Below are 8,417 nucleotides of genomic sequence, written 5' to 3'. Positions count from 1 at the left end.
GTAAGTGAAAAAAGAAATGCCACACTACATGTTTGGTAATGCATCCTCAAAATCCTCATGAAGCTTCTTCCCTTTATTCTCTCAGCCCTGCCGAAAAAAGGGTAGTCATTGCACTCATCTCCTCAAGACTCGATTACTGTAACGCGCTTTTTTAGAAGCTCACAAAAACACAGTTTAAACAAGTGGCAGATCCTACAAAACTCTGCAGATCGACTACTTCTGGGCATTCCCAATTATAAGTGAGCATCCCAAGCTGTTTTGCAACTACATTGGTTACCTATAGTAAAACAAATTCAGTTCAAAACCTTGTGCATAGCTTTTACGTCCCTGCACGGCCAGGGTCCTACTAAGTTAACTCATTACTTTAAACTCTATACTCCTTCAAGAGCCCTCCGGTCTGCTATTAGCGGAAACCTTGTCGTCCCCAAATTCAAAAAGGTTATATGGGGCCGGAGGACCTTCGTCACAACTACAGTTAGGTTGTGGAACTCCCTTCTCCTAACTTTCAAGAAAGAATCAAGTCAAGTCAAAAAGTCTTTATTTCGAATATTCCATCATAAAAGACATATTAACATTATATCAGGTACAATTAATTAAAATAGGAATATAAATTAACACAATAGACATAGTAAACCAATTAATAAATAACACATTAAAAACAGTAATAAAAAGATATTAAATATACAGTTTTACAACGACTTGAATCTGATTAAGACCTACACCACAATAGACTCTGCATTATTTAGGGCCAGGAGGTTTGTGACTAATCCTCCGGTTCCGTAGAAGCCATGCCCAACTAATAAATTTAGCCACACCAATAACCACAAATGTTGATATGTCAGACTTCAGTATTCTGCTGGCAGCCTGCGCTGATCTAACGCCCAATTCACGGCATACAGGGCGCAACCACAAACGTCTAGTTTGGAGGTACTCTGGGCAAACAAATAAAAAATGGTCAACTGTTTCAATCTGATCCTCACATATGGGACATATATCATTACCCGTTGTATTCCAACTTTTTGTAAAACAGCGTAAGGGAAGGGTGCCAAGTCTGAATTGATGATATAGTTTCCGATCCTGCTGCTTTGTTATTACGTCCCAATACACCTCAAGGGAGGATTCATCCTTGACAACCAAGTATGTTATAGTTAAAGAGCTGCCAGTCAGGGAAGCATGGCGCTTAACTTTGATCCATTGCCAGTAGGTGTCCCTAAAGAACTTTTTCGGGGGGAAAACAGCCGTCACAGGATTAGTCCATAGTTCACCCATGCCCATGTCAATCAAAATAGTTTTGATTTCAGACAGCCAGCTGATTCTATGGGAGGCCCCAAGGGCTTTAACTTCTAGCAGTGCCTTAGCATATAGGGACAGTTCTGGGGTAGTCCACAGGCGTCGCCAAAACGCCAGTGGCCTATACCGCACCATGTCCTCAACAGGCTGACAACCTAGGTCATATAGGAGGGGAATACGTGGGGATGATTGAGGTAGCCCTACTGCAGACCTAAAAAATTTATTTTGTGAAACCCTCAGGGAATCCAAATTGCTAAACACCCATAGTTCAGCACCATACATTACAGCTGGGAGAATTTTAGACCCATACATTTTAATCAGGGGAGCCATAGGTTTAGTTATAGATTGCCTATGTTCTTTAAGTAAGGCTCCACCTAATTGTAAATGCTTAAGGCTGAAAAGGTCAATCTGGGGCTTCCATCTTAGATTATCACTAAAAGTGACCCCCAAGTAGGTAAAGGTGGATGTCTGTTCCAGAGTAACTCCACCCATTGGAACCCTAGCTTTTACTGGACGGGCGCCACGAAGGACCATAAACTTGGTCTTCCCCACGTTTACCTCAAGCTCATGATCGCGGCAGAACAATTCAAACCGGGACAGTGCTACCTGTAGCCCCTGTCGTGTTTTAGAAATTAAAAGAGTGTAATCTGCGAACATGAGCAGGGGGACTTTCATACCAGCTATGGAGGGTGCATTAGAAAATAGTGTGGCAAAATCATCACTACATGTGCAACGTTTCATAATATTGCTATGAGGAGGGGGTTTCAAAATGTGGAGATTGCATCGGAATCTGATCCTGATGAAGGAATACCACAACTACTACAGCAGCAAGAAGCATCACATCTTGTGATGATGAGGTTAGAGCACGTCGTACAGAGATTAAGATAATTATTATTAAGGTAAGTGAAAAAAGTAATGCCACACTACATGTTTGGTAATGCATCCTCAAAATCCTCATGAAGCTTCTTCCCTTTATTCCCTCAGCCCTGCCGAAAAAAGGGTAGTCATTGCACTCATCTCCTCAAGACTCGATTACTGTAACGCGCTTTTTTAGAAGCTCACAAAAACACAGTTTAAACAAGTGTCAGATCCTACAAAACTCTGCAGATCGACTACTTCTGGGCATTCCCAATTATAAGTGAGCATCCCAAGCTGTTTTGCAACTACATTGGCTACCTATAGTAAAACAAATTCAGTTCAAAACCTTGTGCATAGCTTTTACGTCTCTGCACGGCCAGGGTCCTACTAAGTTAACTCATTACTTTAAACTCTATACTCCTTCAAGAGCCCTCCGGTCTGCTATTAGCGGAAACCTTGTCGTCCCCAAATTCAAAAAGGTTATATGGGGCCGGAGGACCTTCGTCACAACTACAGTTAGGTTGTGGAACTCCCTTCTCCTAACTTTCAAGAAAGAATCAAACTTGCTTAGTTTTAGGAAAGGCCTGAAAACTTGGCTATTTAATCAGTGGCCCACTTCACTATTTCTCTTGATTTTTTCATGCTGTCCTCAGAAGTTAGCACCTAGACACATCAGGGTATTAGTAGCGCTTTTCATTTAATTTAATTTAATTTTAAATTTAAAAAATCACGTTGTTCTGAAATCTTAATATAGTTTTGTTCATTAAGCCAGCAAATGTATCCAGGCAAACAATTTACGATATTGTTTTCTGTTTTGCAAACAAATATAATAAGAAGTAAACTGAATAATAAAAGAAAACATCTACATTTGTGTTTTCTTCTTACTCTGCTTGCACTACTTTTCTCAGCAGTACTTACCTGTGGATTATCACAAACAACTATACTACATGTATATCGGTATGTGCGACTAAGGTTTGATACATCAGGCACCGTAGACGTTACTTAGGCTATCATCTACCCCTAAATCTGCAGGCCGTGACATAGTATTGGCTTGCATATTTTCTAAAGCAGATGTGACCTGCACTAGGACATGTGCACTGTTCCTACAGCAGTGACCCATGCCAGTTTATATACTTATAGATAAAGTGGTAGTAGCCTGTGTCAGACAGTTAACTGATCTTCTTAATATATCAAACTGCAACATGTGTTGGTGCTGCCTACGCCTTTGCATTGTATGGTCTGTTTCCATTGTGGTTGCATGTTTTTCCACAGCTTCAGTGGGTTTTGCAAACTTTTCATTCATCATATTTTGACCATTCACAACTATTTTTCGCTAATTTGCATGCACCACAATCAACATTGTGTGATTCATACACAATAATTGGCAATTTACCATTTTATATTTCTTACTTGGAGGCGCAGCACAGACAGGATTAAGGCCTCTTAACACCCAAACAATTGAGATGTTTCTGAACAATCATCTGTGGCATTTGTAGCCAGAAGACCAGCATTATGAGAAGCTGTGGCATTCCGATGATGCTGCAAAACCCTGCAACACATTTATCTGCCTCTCAAACGTATTGGGGCGGTTTCCCTGGCTGTGGGTGGTTCATCTGGTACATCTTCCCTTTCTGGGAGTGGTCAAAGTGTAGCTCTTCTTCGAGTTGGTTTTTGATCTGTCTGTGTGGCAGGTATTTCTGTGGAGTCATCACTATCACAGGGACTTTCAATAGTAGCATCTTGCTCACTGTCATGCTCTATGTATTTTGATACATCTGTGAGAAATATATAGATGTATTTTACTATACTGTTTTCATTTCACATGAAGTGAAAAAAATTAAATATACTTCACACATTACTGATTAGTTTGAATGAAAATGTTAATAAATTAATGTGAATGAGTTTATCAACTTCTAAAAATGTATTTTTTACTAATACCCCTTTAATATATTAGTAAGTTAAAACAAGCATTAAAATGGAGTTGCTTTTCAAATCTACAAAAATAAAAAAATATTGTTGCGAAATCTCATGAAATTTGGAAATTATTTTAAAATCTTTCCTTGGAATATCGATGGTGGATTTGAGGAATCTATGTTGGAAACACCAACAACACTTTCAGGCTGAATTGTTGTCTCAATCAGAGTTTTCATGTGTGTTGGTGGTTGCTAATGAGACGATCCTCACCCTGTCCCCTGTGCCTCTGCGAACCGACCTGCTAACTTTTCTTTGGTACAGGATTTTAAATTGTGCCATCTTTCCTAATTTTAGAGATGGTATTCTGCATAACACCAATTGAATGTTTCTCGTCCAAGATCTCAGACCAGATTTTATTTTTCTAGGTTTAAGGTACACTGAAAGAACTATTTCCAACACACTCCTCAGTAAGAACCTCCAGCTCCTTATCAGAAAACTTTATCTTGTGCTATCTAGCAGCAAGATATTTTTTTGCTTCTGCCCTTGTCATAGTTGCTATTGTTTACAGCCACAGAATCTCAAAACAATACACAGAATCACTCCCGAGAAACGCTACCCTCCTATGTGTTACAAAATACAATGAAGGTAGTGTGTTAAAAAATACAAGGAGGAGGATGTATCTATGGACTTCCTGGTTGTGAGGTCATCATTCTGCTACAAAAACCCAAATTCTCCTATTTGTGATTTTCTAATACAGATTCGCATTATTGTGATTCTCTATTAGAAAATCCCTCAATAGCGAATGCGAATCTAACAGATTCGTACATCGAGAAAACAAAACTTTCATACATTTGAGTTAGTAATTTCCAAATACTTATTTGCGTGAAATCGCTATTTGGAAATTGCTAAACGAAATGTACGTACATCTGGCCCTAAATCCTCTGTCTGTTTGTAGCATTTAGAGAGCATTGGTTACATATGTGCCAATTGAAGTTGCAATTCAATGGGAAAGTGAGTGACTGAGATACACAGCTGCTGAATTGTACACCACACCAGAGAAAAAGAAATCAGAGAGAGTGTGTGTGTGTTTGAGTGTGAGTGGGTGTGTGTGTGTATATATATGTATATATAAGAGAGAGAGAGGGGATGGTGTAGCGAAGAGATGAAAGAAAGTATATTCCTTGAAGGAGAGACAAAAAGGACAAAGTTGTAATGGAAGGAAATGAAACATGAGAAATGAAGATGGTGAAAAAGGGTTTAATTAGCTATTGCAAAGAGAGGGTCTGCAGTGGAAAGTTATGTGAAGCAATGAGTGGGAGTTTTACTCATTTATCTGGTAGTGAATAAAAATGTGGGCTAACAAGCACTGATAAAGCCAATTGATCTGACTTGTTTTAAGTGTATGTATTGGTTATTGGTGGAGGTTTTGGCTGCACGAAGAGAAATAACAAATAGAGGTACCCGAATACTCCAGGTGGAATGCAGTGTTAAGTACTGTATTCTAGTTCATGTTCTAGACCAAAACTAAAATTACATTGGCCATACATCTCACAAAGGTTTCCCATTTGTGCTTCTTTAGCCTCCCCCTTTTAGATCCTTCCCAACTTTTCCATATCTCACTTAAAGCACTTGTGGGTAGATGTGCATCATAGACACAGTAAGCTTCTGCCACAAACGTATACGCAGAAAGTCTCCTACAGTACGTGCGTTACAAATAAAATAGGAGCTAGAGCCCTTCGTACTCTCTTTGCCTTGAAAAACAAAGGCTAACACTAATTTGAAGATCAGTGTGCAACTCATGAATATGCTACCAGCAAATATTCTACTGAAATGAAGCGTTTGGACTTAAAAATGGAGCGGAAATCACAATTCTTCCAACTGTTGTGTCATTGTTCCTTCTGCCAGGAGTTGCCATGAGGCTATTCAGTTTTTGGTGCTTGAAACTATATTTTGACATGCATTATTTCCTCTAGCTCATTTGACTGTCTCAGTGGTTATGTTCTTTGTTGATTATTGTGTCACCAATACTAACTCTTCCCTTCCCTGAATTATTTTTCAAGGTCTTCTGTAATATTGGCTAGACAGCAATTGGGCTGACCATTAGAATTACACATGCCATCTTCAAGAATATATATTGAAATCGCCATGGAGTCTGACCATACAAAAATGCGTCAAGGCAATATTGGGCAATGATCAAGAGTTTTTAGTGAAAAATGTAATCGTGCTCTGGAAGTGCAAAAATCCTTTTCTTAAAAGCTGAATTTCATTGAATCAGTGAGCAGACATAGGAGTTTGTTTTGAGCCCTTGTATTCAGGACATGTCCATCATACACAAAATGGACTTGTGGTGGGAACAGATATAGATATACGTACAGGTATCAATAGGCAAAGTGAAGGCAGTATCTACTTGAAAGTTTAGGAGTTTTGGAACACTGTCATGCACAACTGACACATAGTCACATATTAAGGAGGTTAAAAAGGGGTGTGGCTAAGCCAGCAATGGAGTCGGACGTGCTCGTGTAGAGCTCCGTCGCAAGCTCCCTTCCAAGGCCACAAGGCTCCGTCTACTTGCATGCGCAAAGGGCCACCAACCCTCACAAACACCCCGGGAGCTGACCCGGTGCCTTGATGAAAGAGGGGGCAGCGGCTGACGTGGAGAACCGTGGCGTGCCGCTCTGTCCCTCGCGGCCACCCAGCGGGTCTCCATTGCCTTGGGACGCGCCGGTTACGCTGCGCTGGGGACTGGCTCCACCCACTAGGCCCGGACCCGTTGCGCAGTTCCTGGCAGACGTGCTATATGCCTCTACCGTGACTGATACGATCTGACGGATCGCCATTGCTGGCGGAGGCAATCATCTGTGCAGCGGCACCACCCGGACGCGGCTGCTTCACCCCTGAGAGACAGAGGTGCTCTTGAGGACTCGATTGGGCCGCCGAGACTCGACCCGACGTCCCTGCTGCTGCGAACCTTGAAGCCGCTCCGTGTCAGTGGAGCGCACTCTCTCCCTTCCTCCTGAGTCCCGCTTTACCGGACTGTAGATACAGCTGCCCAGAGTTGTGGTGAGTGGATCCAGCCCGACTACATGTAGGCGCTGGGGGCGTTGTAACAGAGGAGCCTGAAGGCGGTGATCGTTGATAGCGGCGGCGCACTGAAGCCGAGCCCGACCCTACGCAGCCAATTCCATCAGTGTACCGCCTTGCACCACACCAGACCCCATCCGGCCCGGCTGGCGCCGGTTCCCTGCTGCGCTGCGCAGGGGACACACCCCGCAAGGTCCCGACTGAGGCCTACTGCACACGATTGCGGAGGAGGTGCGAGGGACGGCGGTGGGCGCAGGCAGCTGTGCAGTGTGGGAGCATCGGAGGCGGAATACATGAGGCACCTGGTGGCCATTGGTACGCCGCCCCGTGACCAGAGAGATCCTACTCACAGGAGGTGTGCTGCATGCTCGGACAATCCAGAAGGTGCTGTTGGTGGCAACTTACATGTGTACGCTCTCCACACCAAAACGACACCACCGCTCACGTAGGTGAATGTGTATGCGATACAGAGGTGGTGCCTTGCCTGCCGCCTGACCCCCTGAGAGAAAGCCCAGTAGCCCATGTCACGTGGGGGATGCACGAGGACTGGTGTTGGGGCCACGTCAGCCCCACGCCCTCAAACCCGAGCCCAGACCGACAGAATGGCAGGTGCGGAAGCGACTGACCCGATGTCCCACAAACTGGATGCGGTACTGGCAGCAGTGGAAAAGCTTGGAGAAACCATGAACCAGATCCACACCACTCTGAAAGGTAAAATAGACAAAGTGGTTGTTGACCTCACTCTGCTCGATGCAGACCACCGTAAACTTGCAGACGGCACCGAGACTGGCATTGCCGATGTTACTCCACGGGTGGCCACGGCGGAGAAACATATTTGAGATCCTCTCAATCGAGTGGAGTCTTTGGTGGACAGGGCGGAAGACGCTGAAGGACTGGCTCAGCGCAACAACATCCACGTAGTGGGCCTGCCGGAGGGGATGGAGGGAAGAGATGCGGTGGCCTATACCAAACATTAGCTCCACATGCTGCTGCCTGGAGAAGCTCTCTCTCCCCATTTTGTCATCCAACGGGCGCACAGAGTCCCAGCCAGGCCCCCCCATCGGGCTCCAATACTCAGCTGCTTCTAATACGTCTGTTAAACTACAGGGACAGGGATGCTGTACTCCAAGAAACCAGGAAGTTGCAGGATGTACTGATAGACAATCACAAAGTCATGTTCTTCCCGGACTATATGCTGCAGGTTCAGAAACAACAATACTATTACATGGCAGTAAAACGACGGCTCCGGCAACACAATCTCAAGTACTCATTGC

The sequence above is a fragment of the Triturus cristatus genome, chromosome 11 (genome assembly GCF_964204655.1).
Source record: "Triturus cristatus chromosome 11, aTriCri1.1, whole genome shotgun sequence".
Taxonomy (NCBI): domain Eukaryota; kingdom Metazoa; phylum Chordata; class Amphibia; order Caudata; family Salamandridae; genus Triturus; species Triturus cristatus.
Note: the sequence above shows the minus strand (reverse complement) of the source record.